This window comes from Rattus norvegicus, chromosome 1 (assembly GCF_021556685.1).
Source record: "Rattus norvegicus strain SHRSP/BbbUtx chromosome 1, alternate assembly SHRSP_T2T, whole genome shotgun sequence".
Classification (NCBI taxonomy): domain Eukaryota; kingdom Metazoa; phylum Chordata; class Mammalia; order Rodentia; family Muridae; genus Rattus; species Rattus norvegicus.
In genome coordinates, this window is record NC_141534.1 from 164,696,657 (window position 1) to 164,721,366 (window position 24,710).

Genomic DNA, 24,710 nt, shown 5'->3' on the forward strand with positions numbered 1-24,710 from the left:
TAAATCTTTAAAAACAACAAAAAACAAACAAAAAAATTTTTTTTCCAAATTGGGGTATAACTGCTCAGGGATTTGGTATAGCTCAACAAATTCTTAATTCTTCCTATCACTTGGAGAATTACTATTTTATTATATTTTTCTTTCATTTAATATCACACTTAGAATTATATGATTAGCCCAGAATCTGAGGGGTTCGTTTTGTCACCAGTAATTTTTCTTTAGTTTTGGTAATTGAACCTAGGGCCCTCAAGTACTTGCTGTACCACTGAGCTATACTCCCAGCTTCTCAGAATAATTGAAGATGTTACCAATAAAGTAGTAACATAAAAGGAAACAAAAAGCCAGGTAGATAGAGTGGGAAAATCCATAGTGATACACTTTGAAAGCCCAAGTTTCTTCAGTTTTACTCCCTCACAGACTTGTGTATATTCGTGTATACATATGTTCATGACTCCTGTTATGTGACACAAAGCTTTTTCTGGGGAGCCAAAACTCATGTCTCCTCATCCCAGATAGGGATCCTACAGACAGAGCAAAATACAGATACCACCAAAGTCCAGCTTAAAGAACCAGTGAGTTTTATTGGGGTTACTGTAGGGTAAAGGACCAGGAAAGAGCATTCTGAACCTGACTTGACCCCAAGCCCAAGACATAGGCTGAATGAAAAACATCAGCCTTCTGGATTGACCCACAGCTTCCTATTGTTCCATACCCTTTCCTCTTAAGCTGACTGCCTTTGTTCCAAAACCCTATAAAAGCCTTCCCCTCCTTCCAGCCTCTGCTGTCTCTGTTTCCAGTCAGAAGCAGCAGCCATTTTGGTTTTCTCCCCAATAAATCTTTTGTGAGGTTTGTTCTACGTGGTGTGGTTTTGTGGTATTCCTTGGTTCCTGATTTCCAAGATGCCCATATGCTGGAAAAACCCTTAGTTATTTACAGGAGTATGGATGAAGGGTTACTTACAGGAGTATGGATGAAGGGTTACTTACAGGAGCAGAAATGACTCAAAAACAGCAGCAGCACTGAGGCCCACCCCAGCATGGGTGACAGCTCAAAAAAAGCTGGGAATCTAAAGCACACTACACAGCCTGCAGGCAGCTCAACGGGGTGTTGAGTATATCCCTTAGGAGGGACTCTGGTCTGAATCTCTTTTAGGCATCTTGGCTGGTTTCCGCTGCTTTCAGGCACTTGGTCTAGGCTCAGAGTCTTCTTTGCAGCTCTGCTTCCTTTTGCTGCTCAGCTTCCTTCTGTCTGAGGGGTACTCTTAGCTTTTTTTGCTTACTCTGGCAGGGAGGAGCTAGTAAATCTACTCAATTTCAGGAGTAGATTTTAATAAATTTACCTTTTAGTTTTAGAGCTTCCTTCAGGATGAAATGTTTCAATATGGAGAAAATGCTAACACACAGCTCTCATATGCCTAACCTATTACTTACATTATTATTTCAAAGGATTTCAAAATGAGTTGTAAACATTAATATTATTTTACCATTAGACAATTTTAGTATTCATATCACTTTTTTCCTCCAGAAGCATTCTCATTTGCTATTCTGTGGATTTATTTGATTAGTGCCCTACTGGAACCTAAGCTCCAAAGACTTGTCTCTTTAAAGGAGGGCCATTTAAAAGAGAATGAGGTAGTTTGTTTGTTTGTTTGTTTGTTTGTTTGAGACAGGGTCCTGTGTAGCTTAGACTGCCTTGAACTGGTTGTGTAGCCAAAGCTGAGCTTCTACTCCTTGATCCTTCTGTCTCCACCTCTCAAGTGCTGGAACTACAACAGGAGCTTGACTTTTCCTGAAAATAGTCAATAGATTTCCCTGTCTGTTAACTGTTGTGCTTGAGCCTGGCATACAGTAGGTATTCAGGAACATCTTGGCATATAGTAGGTATTCAGGAACATCTTGTACACTGAGTAAATCAAAGTGGAGCCAGCATATACTGTAGCACATGTGACGTCTTGAGAAAGAACATTAGTTATTTTTTTCCAGCTCAACAAATACAAAAGAATTAGAATTCTTGTGCATTTCTCCCTTGGAGCCCCTCCTATTCTTTGGAGTTCTTTCTTACTTCTTCTTAATAAGTTTATATTCACAGTTCAAAAACAAAGGTTATTTTAGTACCTGTCTGAATGACGAGGGGTTGCTAAGTAAATAACCATTTAGTACAAATAGTTCTGAAATGAGTAAGAGTTGAAGGCTTTCCTGATGATATCTAAGAGTGAAAATTTCAAGTCCACCTCTAGCTATTTGGCCATTCTGAATATTTCTTCATTTCATTTGAATTGAGGAATTACATGTTATTGAGGCCTTTGTAGACTTGTTGACCTTCTAGGTGGCAGTTTGTTTTGTTTTTTGTTTTCTGTGTGCACATATGCTAGATATGAACCTTGCAACTACATTTGCAGTTCTGGGGTCAGGCCCTTTACCCAAGGCAAGGCTTCAGAATTGGAAGTTCTTTTAAGTTATTATTTTCAAGAAAAGTCAAGCTTCTTTTTCTCTTTGACAAGATATCTCTGTCTGGCCTTGCAATCTAGATCCTCCTACCTTAGCTTCCAGAATTTTTGGATTACAGCCAGCCAGCACCACACCTGTTTAATGTTATTTTTATTTAACTTTTCTTCCATTAAAAATAACAGATCTGGGGCTGGAGCGATGGTTCAGCAGTAAAGAGCATTGGCTGCTCTTTTCAGAGAACAGGGGTTCAGTTTCCAGCACCCACATAGCAGTTTACAACTGTCTGTAACTCAAGATCTAGTGGATCCAACATCTTTATACAGACATGCATGGAGGCCAAACACCAATGCACATTAAAAAACAAAACAATCGGGGTTGGGGATTTAGCTCAGTGGTAGAGCGCTTGCCTAGCATGCCCAAGGCCCTGAGTTCGGTCCCCAGTCCGAAAAAAAGAAAAAAACAAAACAAAACAAAACAATCAAACAAGAACCCCAACTAAACAATAGCAACAACAAGCAGATCTGGGGCTGAGGGCATAGTATAAGTAAAACTCAAGAGTCAGTTCCTAGAACCACAAAAGAAAAGAAAAGAAAAGAAAAGAAAAGAAAAGAAAAGAAAATCCAAATGGAACACTAAACAACCCTATCAAAAACCCAGAGCTCTGTTTTCCAAACTATGTCTTGGAACTACTTGAAATTTTAGTTTGAAGCAAAATCCAGATAAGGAGCTGGATGTGGTGATTAATAACTCTATACCATTAACTCTAGCACAGGGAGGCAGGGGAAGGTGAGGCCAACCAGTGAAATCCGCCCCCACCCGCTTCTCCCCAGTGTCCAAATAAGGCTTGCATAAGGTTGTTTTATCTTCTTGGTGTCTCACCATTTCCAAATTTTCCTTTGTATTAATACTTTTCTGTTACTATGATGAAAAACCATGACCAAGGCAAATTATAGAAGAATGTTTATTTGGGTTTACAGTTCAAGAGGGTTAGAGTCCATGCTGGTGGAGTTGAGGCAGCAGGCATGGTAAGCAAGAGCAGGAAGCTGGGAACTCAAATCTAGAACCATAAGTATGAAGTAGATAGAGCAAACTACAATCATAGTCATTTAACTCTCAAAGTCTGCTTCAGTGACACACTTTCTCCAGCAAAGCCACATCTCCTATGAGTCCCCAAACAGCAGCACCACCAAATGGGAACCAAGCATTCAAATGAGGGACATTTTTCATTCGGATCATATTGTTCAGTCTCTTTTGCCGTCATTTTAATTTGTTTGAAGAAATAACATTGCTTTACAGGGTTATTCACTTCAGATTTTGTATCCTATCGTTTAAACAGGTTCCTCGGTCCTATATATTTCTTTATTTTTAAAAACTTTTACTTTAATTTTATGTATGTATTTTCTTTGCATGTATGTCTTTGTTCCATATGTGTTTCTGGTACCAGAGGAGAGCAGAAGAAGGTATCAGATCTCCTAGGACTTGAGTTATAGATGAGTATGAATCTCCATGTGGGGGTTGGCAATTGAACCTGTGTCCTCTGGAAGAGCAGCAGGATTCTTAATCATTGAGCCATCACTCTAGCACCCCCTTTTATTTCTTAGCCAACTCTCATCTCTCTCTTTTCCCTATTCTTCCTCTTCTTTTATTTCCTTCTCCTTCTTTCCTCTCCCTCCCTCTTTTCTAACCAGAACCTCAAACCTGATCATATTCAGGTTTTTGTTTTGAACCAGTGCCACTTCTTTGTTATTGGTGTGTTCTTTCACCAAAGGCTCAGGAGTCTTGATGTTTCTCTTCCTGTGATGCTGATAGCTGTAGAATTCCTTTTTCATTCTTAGATAACTGGACCTCTAAGCCTTTGCCATTCTTGTTAAATTCCTTCCTTTAGTCTTCTGGGCTGGCTCAGTACTTAAAAGGGTCTCCCTGACAAGCCTGAAGACACACATAAACACAAATAAGTAAATAAAATATTTTAAAATAATGGGTGTTACCCATTTATGCACTTAATAGTAATAGCTACTTTATAGAATAATTCAGTTTAAAAAAATTAATCAGCATCCATGCATTCCTTTCTGCTCACCATTAGGTCTGTTCTTACTCATTTTGTCAGTAAGTGCCTTATAATGGCAAGATCATTAACCTCTAACAATATGGCAGATTCTAAAGTGAAGATGGAAGGATTTTGTGAAGAGAAATACAGTGACCTGGGAGATGTGGCTGAAGCCACACAAACCCTGACAGGTGAGAATCATAAGGTTAGACTGCTTTATAGTTGACGGGATTGTGTGCAGTTAGTATGTTTAAGCTGAAAATTTAAATACAACTGGGAGGAAGATTAATGTGTGCAATAAAACAACTGGAGAGTCTGGAGACATCTATTTAAATAGCAAAGGATTAAGAGGATCCTGGGGGAAATTGGTGAAGCTCTTGAATATTTTTACAAAACTGATCTTATACACATACCTTGGAAACTAAATGTGAAATGACAGGTGTTCTTGAAGATTTTTTATTAGTGGCACATATAACTTAAATTTTAGTAATGATGAAAAATTGATTTTATTTTGATAGATTATTAAAACCTTTCCTTTTTTGTTTGTTTGTTTGTTTTTGGCAGGAGGAGGGAGGTGTACTGGGAATTCTGGTTAACTTTAAGTGATACTTTAGACACTAGTTATGCTTGGATAACAAGAATCTCTGTAGTGTTTGATGGTTCTGTTAGATACAGTTCTGAGACTGGAACTATATTGTGTTCCTGTGATGCTTTATAAATACATAGTAATCAGGGAAGAAGTGAGAAACAACTGAGGGATTTGGTACTGTGTGGTATGTATGGCATGTGTATGGTGAACTGTTATGTTGCTAGGTTCAAATGGAAAAACCTCTTATTCTTCCTTTTGTTCCTGCCTCGTATGTGCTTTTATATTCAGAATCTGTTCTCTGCCTTAGTAGCTCTTGGTCTCATTGAAATTCCTCCTGGAGATTGAGATGGAAATGAGAAAGGCCTTGGGCTGCTGCCTGGACATCCACATTCATGAGAATTTAGAAATGCAAAGGGACCAAATGCCTTGACTGACCTACCCAGTGCCAGGTCAGCCAATCCTTGCCTTCCTGCTCTCCCTTTGTTCTCTGTGCCTTTGGTCTTCTATCTGCTGGAGGTTTGTGCTACTGCTGTTTCTACCAATTAATGTGATGCTAATGTGCCCCTTAGTGAAGCCCTGGACACACTTGGTCTCCGTTGGTGGGTAGGTTGGTGGGTAAAAGCTCCATAGTAGCAGTTGGGCTAGACAACCTCTTCATACTGTTTCTTGAAACCATAGAAACCATTAGCTGAACATGCTGTTTAGATCTGGGAATCTTAATTCCTCATTCTATGTAAGAAGAAAGACAAGAAAACAAAAAACCACAAAGGGCTTATGCTGAATTTATTCTGTATTTTATATGTTGAAGTATGTTGAAGTATTTTATACTTCAACAAAGATGTGGGTTTTAACTTTATTCTGTCTGTATCGTGAAGCAGTTAAACCTCTGCTCCTGACCTAATGGCTGTGATGCTGCCCTTTCTTGACTGTGTGTTATGGGAGTGCTAAATCCAGGAGTTCTAGTTTCTTTACTGAAGTTGTACTGATTGTACCTGCTTCATAGGTTTGCATTAGGATACATGAAGTAGTAATTACATTATGTAACACTTAGCTGGTTCTGACATATAACAACAAATGCTCGACTACCTCTGGCCATCATTCCAGGTTAAAGAAGCAACTGGAATGATTGAAAACAGTAGTGCTTTAATTTATAGTTCTGTGCTTGAAACCTTTCTTCTAAATTCTCCTTCAGTTAGGAGTTAAGCCTTGTGAAGTCCAGGGCCATGTCTCCTTGCTAACCTGAAGTGTCCTGAGTACCTAGGGGGGAATTTATTTATTTATGTATTTATTTATTCATTTATTTTATTTTTTGAGACTGTAGTCCTTTGTAGCCTGTATTGTCCTTGAGCTCTCATTGTGTAGCCAAGGATCTTCCTACCTTTAACAAGTGCTGAGATTACTGGTACAAGACCAGTCTCAGGTTACATGATTCTGGGGATTAAACCCAGAGTCTCATGCATGCCAGGCAGGCCTCTAGAAACTGAGCTGTATCCTTATCATTTTATGAACTGTTTTTAGTGTAATCACAGATGCTTAATACACATGTCTTCTTCTCCCTCTCCCTCTCCCTCTTTCTCTTTCTCTCGGTCTTTCTTTTTGAAACAGCTTTTATGTTCCCTTGGTTGGCCTGGAATTTACTATGTAGACCAGGCAGGCCTTGAACTCATAGAGATTCACCTGCCTTTGTGTCCCAAATTCTGGGATTAAAGACCTGTGTCACCATGCCCAGCTCAATGGATTTTCTTGAAGCAGTGTTTTCTAAATAACATCTAGGTTTAGATATTGCATTATCATTTTTCTTTACAGTTTTTATATGAATTTTCACTTTTTATAAAGGTTTGGGCTGGCTCAGAGATTCAGTGGGTAAAGGTGCTTGCTGTCAAGCCCCCAACTTGAGATCCACATGAGAGAATCAGCTCCCATGACTTTTCCTTCAATTTCCACATGTGTGCTCTGATACCTGTGTGCCCCACCCCCAACCACACCACACGTGCACACAAAATAAATTGTAGCAAAAATAGTTTTGTGTCATGTCTGATTATTTCATGTGTCTTTGTTTCCTTTGCACTGTAAGCCTTCGAGAATGAGGTGATGCACACCTGTAATCCCGGTACTTTGGGAGGCAGGAGGGTCAGGAGTTCAGAGTTGTCTTTAACAACATAGTGAGTTCCAGAGCATGATCTTTGTTGTGAAAACTTTTCCATAGCTCACAGTGTTTTTTTGTTTTTTTTTTTTTGTTTTTTTTTTTGTTTTTTTTAGCAGTTTTGAAGACTTAGTAAATATTAGTAAATATCATTTGGATTCAACTTTACTTTATTGAACAAAAACTGGTATATGTTGTGACATCATTCCCGTTCTAGGAAATGAATTTGTAGTTGTAGTCCTCGGTGGCATGGGGTACCTTATTGCCTTCATGAAGGTTGTTCTTTATACTTGAAATAATCCTTCCTGTCTCCTGTCTGCATGACACTGGTCATTTCTTCAGTGCTCACTTATTTTTGTCATGTCTTCCTTTCCTCCCTGATCAGTTCCTTTATATGCAGGTTGGCTGACTGTGAGGGGGACACTACACTAAAGACTTGAGGCAAAGATATGGGCCAGGTGTTTTGGGAATATGATAGTATGTACTGTGTTATTTTCAATAATGGGACTGTTTATCAGCATCCGTACTGTTAATTGAGGGAAGTAACAGGATCAATTGTAGCAACTTCAAGCAGCATGAATTTATTACAGGTTTTGAGAGAGGGGTTAACGACAATTCTGATGGCTAAGGATGCACTCTATCATTGGATAGAATATGTGTCTGGCATAATATATAAGGTCAGCACTGACAATCTGAAGAAAAAAATGCATCCAGGTTGAATTTCTTTGAATAAACTCTTTAGATTGCATTAAAGAATTGAGCTCCTAAGAATGGCAGTTTTTTCTGGAAGCTGTTGCTATGACAACCAAATGTAGAGTTGTACTGCCTCTGCTACAGTTAGTTTTGCAGAAGGATGTTCTATGTCCAGTCCAATCCTTTACTTAATCTTGTTCCAAATTGGTATCTAGTTTGAGAGCTGTCTACTTGGCAAACCTAAATCATACTTATAAGAGAGTATAACAAATCTAATTCTATTCCCCAAACTCTAGTACCTAGAAAGAGATTGAAACAGATTTGAGAAACCTAGTTTACATATTGGTTATAGAGAGTATTCAAGATGCAAGTGCACTTTTCTAGTACTAAATCTGAAATTTTATTAGTACAAAATCTTAAATTTTTTAAAAATTATGTTAGCATTCATATCATGCTACTTTGTCCCTATGTTGGCTTACTAAACTGACTGAAACCAGCATGGGGGTGGGGGTGGGGTTGGGCGTGGGGGAGAGAGAGAGAGAGAGAGAGAGAGAGAGAATGAATGAATGAATGATTATGAATGAGTTTATCTGTGTGTGTGTAGAAATTTTGAATACTTGTAGTCTAGCCACTAATTTGGTCTGGTGCTGGGAATTGAACCAGAATCCTCTGTGTTCAATTCAAGTGTTTTTACTACTGAACCATCTTTTCAGTCTCCTAAAGTGGACTCTCCCCCACTTCAAAAAACCTTCTATAGAGTCCAATTGTACTTGCCTATCTCTTGAATTACAAATTTCCAGGGACATAGCACATGCTGGTTGGTTAAACTTAATCACTATCCAGAAATTAAGTACTGGCAGAAATGGGATTAATAGGCTTGATTTGCTTATATAAGCAACACCTATCTCTTAGTTGGAGACCAGATCACTTTTTCCCAAGAGTAGTGTGGTTTTCAAAAGGTATTTTTTTTTCTTGCTTTTGATATTGTGAGACATGGTCTCACATTGCTTAGGCTGGCCCTAATTCTAGAATTGTAATGGTGGATAAGGAATCAGTTCATTAGGGATCGTGACTGTGTATTTTATAAAGTTGTGAAATACAAAGTAGATAAGTGTATATCTGAGGACTTGGAGGAGACAGAATGTAATAAGGGTGAGGTTGAACTTGTAATTTTGGGGGCACAAAATTAGATTTTCATCTTGGATTCTTTTTCTCATTCAGCTTTAAACTTTCTATAATAGAAAGAACTGAATGATTTTTTTTTTTTTTTTTCGGAGCTGGGGACCGAACCCAGGGCCTTGCGCTTCCTAGGTAAGCGCTCTACCACTGAGCTAAATCCCCAGCCCAAGAACTGAATGATTTTTTTTAAAAAAGATTTATTTATTTATTTTATGTATGTGAGTAGTACCCTGTAGCTGTCTTCAGACACACCAGAAGAGGGCATTGGATCCCATTACAGATGGTTGTGAGCCACCAAGTGGTTGCTGGGAATTGAACACAGGAACTCTGGAAGACCCATCAGTACTCTTTACCGCTGAGCCATCTCTCTAGCCCCCTTTGAGCCATCTTGATGGCCCTTTTCTTCCTTTCTTGAGATAAGGTCTCACTACATTGCCCCGCATGGCCTCAAACTCACTATCCTCCCACATTAGCCTTCTGTGGCTGGGATCAAGCATCTTTCCTTTCAAGATTCAAGAGCACTTCCTGACTCTCAGTGATTATTTCAGGTCTTGGGACCTTGATCAGATTCTCCAGTCAGCTTTGGTTTAGCTGTATGAACATGTATTCTGCCTCTGTAGTCTTATCCTTTGGTGTTATGTGAATTATTAATTTAGTTGTCATAGGGATATGGAGATTTCTTTTTACTCTTACAGCTAATACAACTACTATGTGTTAGGAGTGATGTGACAATCATCCATATTTTATGTTCTGCCTTGGCTTTATATCTCATTGCTTTTTTTTTTTTTTTTTTTAATAGGGACAACATTTAATTGGGCTTGGATTACAGGTTCAGAGGTTCAGTTCATTATCATCAAGGTGGGAGCATGGCAGCATCATGACAGGTGCCATTGAGTTCTACATCTTTATCTGAAGGCTGCTATGAGGAGAATCACTTCCAGGCAGCTAGGACTAGGGTCTTAAATCCTGTGGCCACAGTGACACACCTACTAGAGAAAGGCCACACCTCCAAATAGTGCCACTGCCTGGGCTCGGCATACTCAAACCACCACATTCCACTCCCTGGTCCCCATAGGCTTGTTCACACACATGAGTCTATGGGGGCCATACCTACCCACAGCATAATAAAAATATATTTAGTCCAATCTCCAAAGGCCCACAGTCTATAGCAGTCTCAACAATGTTAAAAATCCAAAGTCTCTTCTGAGATTCATCCAATCACTTAAGTATAATCACTAAGACAAGACAGGAAACCAGCTGGGCAAACTCCAAACTCTGCATCTCCACGTCTGACGTCAAAGTGATCTTCAGATCTCCAACTTCTTTTTCATCTTTGTTGACTGCAACAAACTCCTTTCTCCTGGGCTTTTTCTACTCCCTGTTAGCAGCTTTCCTCAGCAGCCCACAGCTCTGGCATCTTGAACATCTTGGTGTCTGCAAGGCAACTTCAATGTTACAGCTTCTTGCTTCGATGTCTGGGATCCACACATGATTTTCTTCCTCCAAAAGGTTGTTGTCACTTCTGCAGTTCTGCTCTGTATAGCACTCTAAGCTCAGGTTGATCCACTCCACTGCTGCTGCTGTCCTTGGTGATCATCCCATGGTACTGGCATCTCCAATACACTGGGGTCTTCTGCTACAGCTAGGCTTCACCAATAGCCTCTCACAGGCTCTCTTCATGGTGCCAAGCCTCAACTCCTTTGCATGACCCCTTCAGTCCTGGGTCATCAACTGCAACTGAGGCTGCACCTTCACCAATGGCCTTCCATGGCCTCTCACAGAGCCAAACCTCAGCTGCTCTTCATGACCCCTTCATGCCTTCAAAACCAGTACCACCTGAGTGACTCTTATACATTACCAAGTCCAGCCACAGCACGAGGTACAACCTTGGCTACAACCACAGCTTCTTTGTGCTCTCAGAAAACACTTCCCAGATTTCACCTCAGTCATGCTGGTCTCTTCTTAATCACCACTAATTTCTTAGCTCCAGCTAACCAGCATCAATTGTCCCAGTCGTCTTCTTCTCCTCTTGACCATAAAGCCAGAGCCACATGGCTGAAGCTGCCAAGTTCTGCTGCTTGCTGGGGCTGGAACATGGTTCCCTTGTTCTATTACATCATCACCAGCTTTCTGTTTTCCAACGCCTTCACTGCCTAAGCTGGGCTGTGATCTCATTGCTTTTTAAATTTGTGCCACCATTGCTTCAAATTTTTATTACTTAAATATTCACATTTTTTAATTGGCATACAAATGGGAAAGGTGTTTTTGATTCTTCTATATGTGTATTTAATGAAACTAAAACAGAGAAGGAACTTACCCAAAAATTTAAGTATCTTGCTACTTCTTTTCCATTTCTTGACAGGAAAAAATTACATCTAAGTTTAAAGATAATTTTTTTACTATTTTATTTTGTTTATGGGTATTTTGCTTGCATGTATGTCTATATACCATATGCATACCTGGTGCCCACAGAGGCCAGATGAAGGCATCAGATCCTTTAGCCCTGGAGTTACATATGGTTGTGAGCCACCATGTGGATTCTGGGAGGTGAACTCGAGTCTTCTGGAAGAGCATTTATTGCTCTTAACCACCGAGCCATCTTTCTGGCCCCACAGTTTCCTTGGTTTATGTTATCACACTGATGTAAATGAAGCAGAGCTGATGTCTGAACTTAGGAAAAGAAATTAGATGTGAAGTGTACATGAAGCCAAGAGACAAAGGGTCCTGATCCCTCATTAAGGACAAATTCTTACCCTCACATAATTGGTGTTAGATATTCTAGCACTGGGTTACTGGATAGTATGTGATCTTTGCTTGCATCTAAAGTATTTGAGAAAAAAGAAAGCTAGCATTAAATGTGTAATTTCATGTAGTAGTAGTAAAGTGTAGTGCTGAACATTTTACTTTATAGTGTAAATAAAAATCTATTGTTACTCTCCTTTTAGAATGTAGCTTTTTGTGGAAAGGAAACAAAAGAAATTGCTTCTTGTAAACTCGTTAGTACTAATTAAATAAATGACCAGAATTTGGGGGCTGTCTAACCAAACATTAATTTTATGGATGAAAAAAGTGGAGCTAAGAGAAGAAAAACTACTGATTTACTGTTACATAAAAGTTGGGGTCAAAGCCACATTTTGGCACTTATGCCTCCTTGTTGAGTCCTTTCTATTAGAGTCCTTCACAGCATGGTGTAAGAGGAAGCTTGAGGTAGCAGAACCGCCATATCTAGTTTATAGAACATTGAGCAATCACTTCGCCAACTGAGCTACATTCTTAGCCCCTCAAGAGAGTCAGTCTCTCTCTCTCTCTCTCTCTCTCTCTCTCTCTCTCTCTCTCTCTCTCTCTCTCTGTGAGTGTGTGTGTCTGTCCTCCCATCCATCCATCCTCCCACCCACCCACCCATCACTTTACCAATTGAGCTACATTCTTAGCTCCTCAGGTGAACAAACTCTCTCTGTCTCTTTTTCTCTCTGTCTCTGTCTCTCATGTGTATGTGTGTGTGCATGCATGAGCGCGAGTGTACACATGTGTATATGTAAACCATGGTACTAGAAAAGGAAAACCATATTTAGTTTAGAAAACGACACCAAAACCAAGGCAACTTTTTTTTTCTAAGAAAAAAAATTGTGTTTACTTAGAAGCATTCAGAATGTCTACAAAACAGCTGCAATTTTTTTTTTTTTTGCAATTACAGAGTGGTACTCAGCTAACAGAACAACAATTACCTTCATATAAGCTGCATCCGAGACACTGAAGATTAAAAAAAAAAGCCAAAAATGAATCCAAAAGAAAAAAAAGACACTGTACAGTTTAAAAACAAAACTTACACAGCCTTATATTTCATTTTTTTTCTTTGAAAGGAGTGAGTTATATCCAGGGGTGTTAAATGCTTTATAGACAACCTATCTATCACCATCATCTTCATCTTTGTCTTCCTCCTCTTCTTCATCCTTCTCATCATCTTCCTCTTCCTTCTTTTTCTTGCTCTTTTCAGCCTTTTTCAGGTTTTCCTTTAGCTCTGTAGGCAGCCATATCCTCGTACTTCTTCAGCTTGGCGGCCTTCTTCCCATAGGGCTGCTTGTCATCTGCAGCAGTGTTGTTCCACATCTCTCCTAGTTTCTTTGCAACATCACCAATGGATAAGCCAGGATGCTCCCCTTTGATTTTTTGGATGGTACTCGGAACAGAACAAGAAGAAGGCTGAAGGAGGCCTTTTGGGTGCATTGGGGTCTTTGAACTTCTTTTTGGTCTCTCCTTTTTTGGGGGGGGGTGCAGGTTTTCATTTCTCTTTCATAATGAGCCTTGTCAGCCTTTGCCATGTCTTCACATTTCCCCTTTTCTTTAGCAGATGTGGTCTTCCACCTCTCTGAGCACTTGGAGAACTCTGAGAAGTTGACAGAAGCATCTGGGTGCTTCTTCTTGTGCTCCTCCCGGCAGGTTTGCACAAAGAATGCATGTGAGGACATTTTGACTCCCAGCTTCTTAGGATCTCCTTTGCCCATGTTTAGTGATTTTCTTCCACAAGGTACAGAGTCGCCCAGTGCCTGCCTGGCTCTCGCTCGCCCCAGTGCTGTCTCTATGGGGCTCAGTGTACTGCTATGCCTGTGAGGGCAGGAGCCAGACCCCCAAGGCAAGTCTTTTATAAAGGACAACATTTAATTGGGGTTGGCTTATAGGTGCAGAGGTTCAGTCCACTATCATCAAGGTGGGAGCATGGCAGCATCCAGGCAGGCCTGGTGCAAGAGGAGCTGAGCTGAGAGTTCTACATCTTCATCCAAAGGAAGCCAGGAGCAGATTGCTTTCAAGCAGCTAGGAGGAGGATATCAAAGGCTACCCCTGCAGTGACATATTTCCTCCAACAAGGCCACCTCCTAATAGTGCCACTTCCTAGGCTAAGCATATTAAAGCTACCACAAAGGATAACTAGCATAAACATCACAAACAGACTTTAAAGATATTAGCTACGTGCCAGGGAGACAGCTCAGTGGGTACAATCATATCTAACTAAGCCTGATGACCTGAGTTCATTCAAGGACCCTGGATCTCATGTAAGAAGCTAGATACCATCTGTAATTTCAGCACTCCTGTATCAAGATGGGAAGGAGAAACAGGAGGATCAGCTGGAAGCTCACAGGCCAGCTAGTGTAGAAACCTTGTCTCAACAAGGTAGAAGAGAGAATCAATTGCCGAAGGTTGTTCTCTGACCTCCCATGCAGGCTGTGGCACATGCTTTCCCCTGGTACATATGTGTTCTCGTGTCTCTGTCTCTGTCTCTCTCTCTCTCTCTCTGTCTCTGTCTCTCTCTCTCTGTCTCTCTCTCTCTCAATTAAATAAATAAGTAAATAAATAAATAAATAATCTTCATTGGGCAAGGTGATGCATACTTATTGTCCCCTCTAGTCAGGAAGCTGAAGTAGTAGGTTTGCTGGACCTCAGGACTTTCAAACCAGTCTGTACAATGAAATAAAATAGATCAGTCTCAAAGAAGGAGAGGGTGTAGTTCAAGGAGTGATTACTTGGCTAGTATGGCAAGTGCTCCCCCCCCCCCAAATTTTTTCATTACGAAAAATAATACTTCCTTCACTGGGTTACTTTCTGAACAATTCAAGATGAAAGAGAGTATGCCTGGAGTGTGCAGTGTTAATATTGTTCAGGTCCAGCTTTCCCTGCTCAGTGCCCTCTCAGGTTTCCATTCTTCCTATGTAGGTAAGTGATGAACTGGATGTCTCTTCGGCCTTGAGAACACAGATAATTAGAATGCTCTTGTTTCCTTCCTTCATTACCATGATAACAGATGTTTTACAGACCCCTTGCCTCTCTCTTCAACCCACTGCTTAGTTTCAAGTTCATTGCCTGTTTTTTGTTTTTTTTTTTTTACTTATTTTATTATTTATTTTTATTTATTTGCTTTTTAACTGTTTCTGTGTGGACTTGTGTTCCCTTTTGAGGTTGAGTTTTGCAAGGCCTCAGGAAGTGGTGGAAACACCTTCCTCAAACCTGGTTGCACCAAAAGCCCATCAAGTCAAGTCTGGTCCCCAAAGAGGAAGAGAAAGCCCAAGTTCCTTACCAGTAGATAAGAGCTTCTCATTTACCAAGGAGACATTTTCTTTTAAGTGAAGCATTTATTGTGCTGTGTATTTTATACTCCACTCTATTGTTGTTAATATTCTCATCTCCTGTCTGCACCTAAACATTTTCTTATATCAACCAATCCTTCTAAGGATATAGGGACTAGTGTGTACCAAGTGATTAATAATGAGGAAACACCATATATTAAGAGCCTTATTGCTGGTAAGCTCCCAATAAATATTTTCATTTAGTCTTCATAGTCGTCTCTGACTTGCATATTATATTCTTTCCATGCACGATGTGGCTCACAGAGATAAAGTGGTTTATAACCTCATAACTGATAAGCTGGGTTGCTGGTTCCATGCTTAAAAGTTATTAGAACTCACCTTGTGATTCCTAATTCGGCATTCTTCCTGTGGATACCACAAATATTTAATTTTATTTAGATAGGAGTTCAAATGGGAATAAGCTGAAATGGAGGGACAATAGGCATCACACACACCTGATAGCCATATTAAAAGTATTGCCCTGGCATCTTTGATGTCCTAATTGGAATTGTGGGCAATCTTATAATTTGGCATTTAAAGATGATTGTTTAGCTGATGAACAGATGCAGCACCACCAGCCTTTGGGCATGTTCTGTTCTAAAAAGAGATGAAGACCTGCTTCTCTCTACCAAGGGTGAGGTATGTAAGCTCAGCTCTGATTTGAAACACTTTGTGCTTCTGTTTTGCCCCCAAGCTTTGTCTTTTTTTTTTCTCCTTAAAGTCGGGTGCCAATAACCTACATTTTCTGTACTGTAGAATCAGGCAGTTGGAATATCCGGTTCTTACCTCAGCGGCTTTAGTTCCTACAAAAGAGTCCAGAAGTGAAGCAACTTTGTGAAAATGGTGGCTACAAGGTAGACCTTGATAAACAACTTGTCCTCCTTGTTTTATGGCATGGGTTAATGATTCAATCTGCAGTCTCCTAAGAGTACTTAAGTTACGTTGTGTAGAAAGGTAATGAAAATAACAACTGGGTTCAAGCTCTTGATAACTATGTGGGTCTGAACAGTTGCTTTGTACTTTCTAAGCCTTTGCCTTTTGTTTTCTAGGCCTTTTTCCTCATGTGTTTAAAGTTAGTGATTCTAGGAGACTTATTCTTGTTGTTTGTCCAGGAAGCACACAGCCTGCAGCCCGGAAGTCTGTTAAATTCTAGACTATAGCCTCAGTTGTTCCTTAGCCATAAGTCCTCCACTTGCTATCTGTATTCTAAACATTTGCTGAAATCTCTTACCATCTGATGTCTTCATCATTGAGGCTTATACTTTATGTATATTTTAAACTGCCACTTTAGCATGACTTTGGGAGGGAACATGGGTAAATATGGTTTTAATCTGCCAACTTGAATTAGAAGCAAACTGCAGAAGTTGTTAAAGGAAAGATGAAGTTGGATTTGTATCCATTTTTCAAAAATGGGATGCGAATTCATGAGAATGAATGAGATGATAGTAAATGATTTTCTCAAAGAAGTGATCTGAGAAGAGAGCAATCAAGGCAGAAGCCTGGTGCCTGTTCTCACTCAGCTTTGGAAGTGCCATGCCACCACTTCTGTCTTACGTTATTGGTTGTCACACAGGCCAACCCTTTTCTAGGTGGGTAAAGATTGCTTCCAACTTTGGGACCTGGGTTATCTACAATATTTATAAGGGAGTATAAGCAAGCTCTGATATCTGTTCCATTTTCTAGGTTTGGTAGATATGGGGAGAATCCCTGTATGTCTTTAAGGGATGGCTTCTGGGGATGCGGGTAGCAGGGACTCATCCTTCAGAAGTCTCCTGGGTCTCATTTATGTGCTAAGGATCTTTCTAAGTTAATAATAATGTCTGTTTCTACAAACAAGAGGACACTGGTGAGAGTTGGAAGCACCAAGGATTTCTTTACTGTCTAGTGCGAGGTGAAATCATCCTCACTAGTCTGAACATTTTAATTTTTTTTAGCAGTGAAAATTATTTGAAAGAACTGTGCTTGTCTTTAGTACTTGGTATTTTAAAAACCATTCATCTTCTGATCTCTTAAGGAGAAGTGTGGGGAGATGGACACAGACTGACCTTGAAGTCAGTGTGGTCTTGCATTCCAGTTTGGCATCGATTGACTGTGTGACTCTTAAGTCCTATTCTCTCTCTGACTTCAGGACGTTAAGCTAGAGTGTCAGGGCTTTGAAAGAGACTCTCACAGGTACTGGCTAAGTTTGGAAAGTGGGAAGAAACTGAGGAAGTGGTCTTACCCATGTCCGCTTCAGACACAGTAGTTCTACTTTTGCTTAAATGTTGAGGTTACTGTGAGATCTGATTGTAAAGAGACTTTGAAGCTTTTAAAAAAGTCTTGGAAATGGATGGCTGTATTGATTAAAAGTCTTAAAGTTTTCAGAAGAAAGAAAAAGGTTGGTTTTTGATGTTGCAGGGCAAGGAGCCTAAGAGTACCCTCTTTTCTCTATTTCTGCAGGTACAGCAACAGAACAGCATACCTGGATGACTCTTAAGAAACCTAGATTTTCTTTTTCTCTTCCCTTTCACTTTTAAGAATTTTTATTTATTTTAAAGGGTTGGCAGACATAGGCATTCGTTACCAATGGATATATCTTCTGTCCCTAAAGTGGTACAGCTTCTCCATGTCTTGAGGGATAAACATCTTCCTTGGAAAGACAGAGGGCATGGGACAGGCTCTGCTCTATGGGGAGTTGGGGGGTGGGCAAGAGAAGAGAGGCCTGCAGTTGACACTGTTTAGGAGATTGCTCTCTTTTAAAATGTATTTATTTTTATTCTTCTCTCAGTTTTGTTTGTTTCCCTCCTCTCCTCCTCGTCCCTCCCCCTCACCCACCCATCAGATCCCATCCTCCATTTCCCTTCAGAAAAGGAGGCCTCCCAGGGATTTCAACTAAACTTGATATGATAGAATATCAAATTGCAATAAGACTAGGCTCATTTCCTCATATTAAGGGTGGGTGAGGCAACCCAGTGGGAGAAAAAAGGCTCCTAAAAGCAGGCAGAAGAATCAGAGACAGCCTGTGATCCTATTGTTAGGAGTCCATAAGAAGACCAAGCTACATGTCCATAACATTTGCAGAGGGCCTAGGTCAGTCTCATGTAGGCTCCCTAATTGTCAGTTCAGTCCTTGAACCCCTGTGAGCCTTAGGTAGTTGATTCTGTGGTTTTGTTTTGCTATTTTCATTCATATGTCTTGTGAATTTTGGATAGATGGTAGTTAAAAATTTAAAAATAGGGTTGGAGAAATGGCTCAGTGGTTAAGAGCACTGAGTGCTCTTCCAGAGGTTGAGTTCAATTCCCAGCAACCACATGGTGGCTCACAACCATCTGTAATGGGATCCGACGCCCTCTTCTGGTGTGTCTGAAAACAGCGACAGTGTACTCGCATAAAATGTAAAAATACAAATAAAAATAGTTTATGCCAGAGTAGCAAGAATTAGTATTCAATAAAATTTAGTCTTGTTAGATATAGATACATTTATTTCGCTTGAACTGGCGGTTTGTCTTTGGAATTGTTCAGACTCTGAGTGAATTAACAGATGCCTCAAGGTTGTCTAGTAGAGGCACCTGGCAGCTCAGCTTATAATAACCTGGTTTACCAGTGACAAGGGTAGTTTATAATAGTATGGGTGTCTGAGGCTAGTAAATATCCATACTGGGTTCCTCTGTCTCATGCTCTTTTATGTAGCAGTTTAGGGAACCACTGACTAGTGGCTGCCTACTGTTTGATAGAGCAGTATCTTATTATATATTCCTGATCTCTTTAGATGTCTTCTCTGGTGTAGATCATGGTACTTACCTGCAAATATACCTGACTCTTTTCTTTTACAATTTAACTCCTCTTTTCTTCTCTATAATTTAAGAAAAAGCCCTGAAAAGAGAAGACAAGTAGAATCATGTTGCTCCCTGGAGTCAGTGGAATTGTGTTGGGGTAGAGACATAGGAGAGAGGGATGCAAAGGACCAGAAAGCTCTCTAGGCCTTTTCCTATCCCTAGCATAGTCTGATAAAGATTAGTCCTTCAACTATTGTGGTCCAAGAGAATTGGAGAATTTTAAAACTAAAATAGTTTCTTCAAATAGGCGTTTAGCACAGCTTTTACTTTATGTTTAGATTCAGTATGTAGGGTTCTTACCAAATAGTTCCCACATCTGCTAACATTCTTCCACAGTAGAGAGCTGGACTGCTGTGGTCATTTTCACGATGGGAATTTTGTCTCTGAAAGTGAAAATACACACCTCTGTGGTTTCTAATCACTGGCTTCTTATATGAGGAAACAGGCTTAGACAGATGAAATGAGACTGGTGAAACAGAACATTGTTTTTGACTTTTCCATTCTTTTTCCAGCTTGAAAATGTTGTGCAAGGTAGAGATCAAGAAGTTTAGTTTTAGGACCTCAGATCATCCTTATCTTTAGCAAAGATTGTTTTACTTAGTTTTGCATGTTTTTTTCTCACTTTAGTAATAAAGATGCTTTACTGATTATTAGTCTTGCTACTGTTTTGTAGATGAATAATTCAAGGCCATACAGAAATTCTCTTGTAAAATGTGGTTAGAATTCTTGCTTCCAGTAGCAATTCCAGTTCTTGAATTTCTTTCCATGGGCAGTTTTCTTAGAGAAACTGTAAGCAATATCTGAAACTTATCTTTAAGCACCATGTGGCCTGTGTACTTTGAGACTTCTATTAGGAATGACAGATTCTATTAAAATACAACAGGAGTGGGAATATAGCTCAGAGCACTTATTTAGCATGTGTAAGGCCATGGGTTCAATTCCCAGCACTGCAAACAAAACAAAATAAAACATCTAATATACACTTCATCTTAAAAATATCAAACTGTTTCAACTTTATAAGAGAAAGTAAAGAATTTCACCTACAAGCATTTATGGATCACAGAGTTTATAGACTACTTTAGACATAAACAAAATGTCTAACTTCTGTAAAAACATGGGGAATTCCGACTTCTAGACATGGGTCAGAAAGCTCAGCCACTGAACTTTCCCCTTTTGCTCCCTTAATTTTTTTCCCCCTTCAGACAGGGTTTCTCTCTGTAGCCCTGGCTGTCCTGAAACTCACTCTGTGTACCAGGCTGGTCTCAGATTCAGAGATCTGCCTGCCTCTGCCTCCTAAATGCTGAGATTAAAGGTGTGTGCCACACCACCCAGTTTACTTTACATCTCTCAATGGAAATGTGCCTCTTTAGGGACATTACCACATGGATTGGGACTGTGTTGTACTGAAAGAATTTTGATATTTGATCTGGGCAGCAGACCTGGGTTAGATCTTGGATTGGATTACTAGACATACAGTTTTTGAAATGCTAGCTCTGATGTAATTAATTTTTTCATGTCTTTTGCCTCTTTTAATATGGGAGTTTCTCAAGGTCAGTGTTGTTTCAGACCATTAAGCTATAACTATTAAATTGTGGATTTAAAGTGCTAGGTTGGTTTTAAGAATGCTAACACTCAAGCATTAGGAGTTTCACAGCTGGAATTTCTGACATCCTCCTGTATGCATCCTCTACCCCCAGCTGAGTACAGACTGTTTTATGAAGCTTTATTGCAGTTTTACATTTAGATTTTCATGTATGCACGTGCATGCATAGGCGTGTGCTAGGACTCAATGTAAAATTTGTTCTTATTGTATGTAGGTTGGCATTAAAGCAGTTTAAGAATCTCTTCCTCTTCCTCCCCTTATCCTTCTTTCTCTTCCCCCTCCATCCTTCCCTCTCCCTCTTTTTCTCTTCCTTGATTTTTTTTCCTCAGAGTTTCACTATGTAGTCAGCCTGGAGTCCAGGTTGGCCGTTCTGCTGCTGCTGTCCCTCAGGTGCTGGAATTATAGGATTGAGTCACTTTGCTCCATTTTAGGACATATTTTTTCCCTTAAAGACGTGTGACAGAGTCTGGAACAAATCTGATGCACGAGTACCTAAGACAAAGCTTATGGAATTGCCTGCTATGTGATACAGACAGCAAGTAGAATAAATATTCAAAGAAGGCAGTCTTGCAAAAGTTAAGTATTAAGCTGATAAGACGGCTCAGCAGGTAAAGTTACTTGCTGCCAAGCCTGGTGATTTGAGTTGTCCTCTGACCTCCACATGCAGTCTGTATTTCCCTTCCCCCACTGTATTGAGATTCTGCCATCTAAAGACTAAAATTTCCCATGTCAAGTTTATCCTGAGAATCCTTAGGAGAAAGTGCGAAGGTCTAAGGCTAGTAGTGCTCATGGTTTGTAACCTTGAACACATGGCAGACCTACGTGAGTCAATGCACAAGTAAGGTTAAGATTTTAGTAACATTAAATTTTAGGTGTTGGGAAATGAGCAGAAACAAGTACATAGGAACTATATGTTCAGTAATTAACATGGTTGTTACTAAACTATACATGAGGAAATATAATCAAACCCCAATATAAGCTTATGTAAGGATAAATGGTTCTTTAAAACTATGCATTAAAAAGTTTCCAGTGGAAGCTAAGAGTGGTGGCATACAGTAGATTTCTGAGTTCGAAGCCAGGCTTGTCTACATAGTGAGTTCCAGAACAGCCTAGGGTATAAAGAGAGCCCCTGTCTCTAGAAATAAGTAAATAAGCAAGCAAACAAAAAAGTTCTCAGAAAACCCAAAAGTTTTTATTATATATATATTAAAAAAAAAACCACAAAAAAAAATTCTACTAGGTATGTCTGTGGTCCCAAGCACAAGGATTTCGGTGAGTTTGAGGCCATCCTGGGTTACAGGGTGAGACATTTCAAAAAAACAAAACAAAACACATAGTTCAGGAAAGTAGTTGAAAGCTGTATTAGTAGAAGTTCTCCCTCAAATGTTTATTATGTGGCTTTGGCTTTTACAATTATAGAGGATGCTACTTTCCAACTAGAAACCCAGGAATCCAGACATTTATTAATATTCGTCTGGAGGCCTATGAATTAGGGCAGCAGATGATCTAAATCCTTTTCTGAGGGTTGAAAGAAGAGAGGATAGGATATATGTCTCAGACTGACAGGCAGGAATTGAAAGAAGTGAATTCCTCCTTCATTTACCTTTTGTTCCGCACAGGTTCTAAAAGCCTGGCCAATATCCATTAGCAGAGAAGAGGGCACTCTGCTGAGTCCATGGATTCAGATACTAATGTAATCTTGAAACACCCACAAATACACCAACAATATAACTGACATTTAATCTGGGCAGCCTGTGGCACATGAAATTAATTATCATGGCAGCTTACCTTTCTTGTGCTTAAAAAAAATATAGGAATAAATTTCAGCTGTAACTATTTTGTGGGTGTATGAGTAGCAAGCTAGCTACCCCCTACCCTTACTTTCTTCATCTCTGCAATTAAGGTAAATAGTAATCTCAAGCTGCTTGTGAAGACTGAGTGAGGTAAGTTTATGACAGTGGCTGGCACATAATGAACACTTGCTTAATGTTTTCTCACACACACACACACACACACACACACAGAGAGAGAGAGAGAGAGAGAGAGAGAGAGAGAGAGAGAGAGAGAGAGAGAGTTGTGAAGCACTTGCCCCATGAAATACTGGTAAGAACTACATGTGAGAAATACTTGATAAATATCCGTATGTGTTGGTTGGTCACTCTCTAAAGCCCATTCTCCATGTTTTCTCTCACTAAGATACCCACAGTCATTCTTTCTCTTCAAAGCTACTTCCTGGGGAGAAAGTCCAAAGTAAGCTGTTACAACTTGCCTTTGGCCCCTCCCCGAGCCCAGTTCATTCCTGTAAGCTGGGGAAAGGAAATGACTTCACATTGTCCAACCCAGGCTTCTCTGGAGAACATCTGCCTAATCTTGGGAAGGGGTAGCAGTAGGTGTGACTCTGCATGAAAGGGATCCCTGGGCAAGGTAAGGAGGAAGGCCTTCTGATCCACAGTCCAAACTGGAGCTCTGGGGCAACTCTGAATGTGAGGAAAGAGGTCACTAGTGTCTGTTCTCTGATGAAGGAACTAGATCTTGGTTTTAAACCTGTGGAATGGTGGAGAGAGGAAGAGGAGAAGAGAGAATACGTACTCACAAGGTACCTTTGTATTAGCTCCTGGAAAAACAGTAGCCCAGGCACAGGAGAAAAGAATAGCTGTTCTCCCACAGATCTTTGTTCTTTTGTAAAGTTCTTGCCCATTCTGAGTTTTGGTAAAGGGAGCTCTAAAATGTTTATCCCCATTTAATAAGATTTAGAAGATAGATTCGTGTGTTAAATCAGTTCAGAGGTGGTCAGAAGGTAGAACTTCTGTGTGATCTGTTTTATATAGAGACCTTGAACTCATGATTTTCCTGCCTTCTGAGTGCTGAGTTTTACAGTTGTATTTAATCTATATTCACTTCTCAACCTCGGGATTTGTTATTTCATGTAATAGAATTCTCTGTTGGGTGGATATGGGACCATCCTGTTAATAATAGGATGTTTATTTTTTTAAAATTGTGTATGTGTACATGTGTGGTATATTTGTGTGTGTGGACAGGTGTGCTTACTGTGCATTTGCATGTGGAGACCAGCAGTCAACTGTAGGCTCCTTTTTCTAGTTCTCTACCCTTTTAAAAAAATGAAACAAAACAAGATTTTAAAAAGATTTTACTTTACGATGTTTTATCTGCTTGCTTGTATGCTCACCAAATGTATGTCTGTTGGATCCCCTGGGACTGGAGTTATGGATGGTTGTGAATCCACCACGTGGGTGCTTGGAATTGAACCTGGATCCTCTGCAAGAGCAACAAGTGCTTGTAATAGCTGAGACATCTCCAACCTCACCATCTTAATTTTGAGACAGTGTCTTTCACTGAACCTAGAGCTAGCCTTACAGTAAGCCACAGAGATTTCTCTGTCTATACCTACTCAGTTCTGGGGTTATAGGTTTGTGCTGCAATGTCTGGTCTTTATCTGCGTGCTGGTAACCTGAATTCAGGTCCTCATACTTGTGTGGAAAGCTCTTTTTGCAATAAGCCATTTTTCCAGCTCCATCATTAGATCTTTAGTAGTGCCCTTGTCATTAATCTACTGGAAATCAATATGCCACAAAGTCATGACAATCAGAACTGTTTAGATACTGCTAAATGTCATTGTGGGCCAAAATCAGCTGTAACTGAGACTTAGTACTCTATATAAATTGTGAGGATAACTAGAAGATAAAGCTAATATTAATTTGATCTCCTAAAGTATTTACTGTGTGCCAGGCACTGTTGTAAACCTTAAGTATAATAGCTTGTTTTATCCATATAATAATTCTGAGGTAAGTACTGTTATCACAGTTTTATAGAGTAGAAAACGGAGGGAAAAAAGGTTGCATGCATGAATTAATAGGTGCTAATGTTGTTACAGTATGTGTTGTTAGGGGTTGCCCTAAGTGCCTGACCTGTCTGCTATTTGAACTCAATCTTACACTCAGTCTGTGACATTGTTCTTATATTGTCATGGGCTATAGATTTTGTTGTATACCTGTTGCTAAGCATTGTAGCACACTGGGGTAAAGGCTTAATTTCTTTCTAAGGCTTTAGTCTTGTTTAT

General features: G+C 39.8%; 1 protein-coding gene and 1 pseudogene across 9 annotated transcripts in view; one reads left to right on the forward strand and one right to left on the reverse strand.

Moving 5' to 3' along the window:
* Pak1 (p21 (RAC1) activated kinase 1) overlaps positions 1–24,710 on the forward strand; it is a 114,863-nt gene that overhangs the window by 9,059 nt on the left and 81,094 nt on the right. Inside the window, exon 1 of one of the 8 annotated variants that reach the window (XM_087551557.1) lies at positions 22,923–23,056. The gene's annotated coding sequence lies outside the window, so the exon portion shown is untranslated. 8 annotated transcript variants of the gene reach the window in all.
* On the reverse strand, positions 13,001–14,416 carry LOC148007759 (high mobility group protein B1-like 1 pseudogene; annotated as a pseudogene). The gene has a single exon (XR_015648777.1). The product of XR_015648777.1 is annotated as a high mobility group protein B1-like 1 pseudogene, transcript variant X2 (transcript).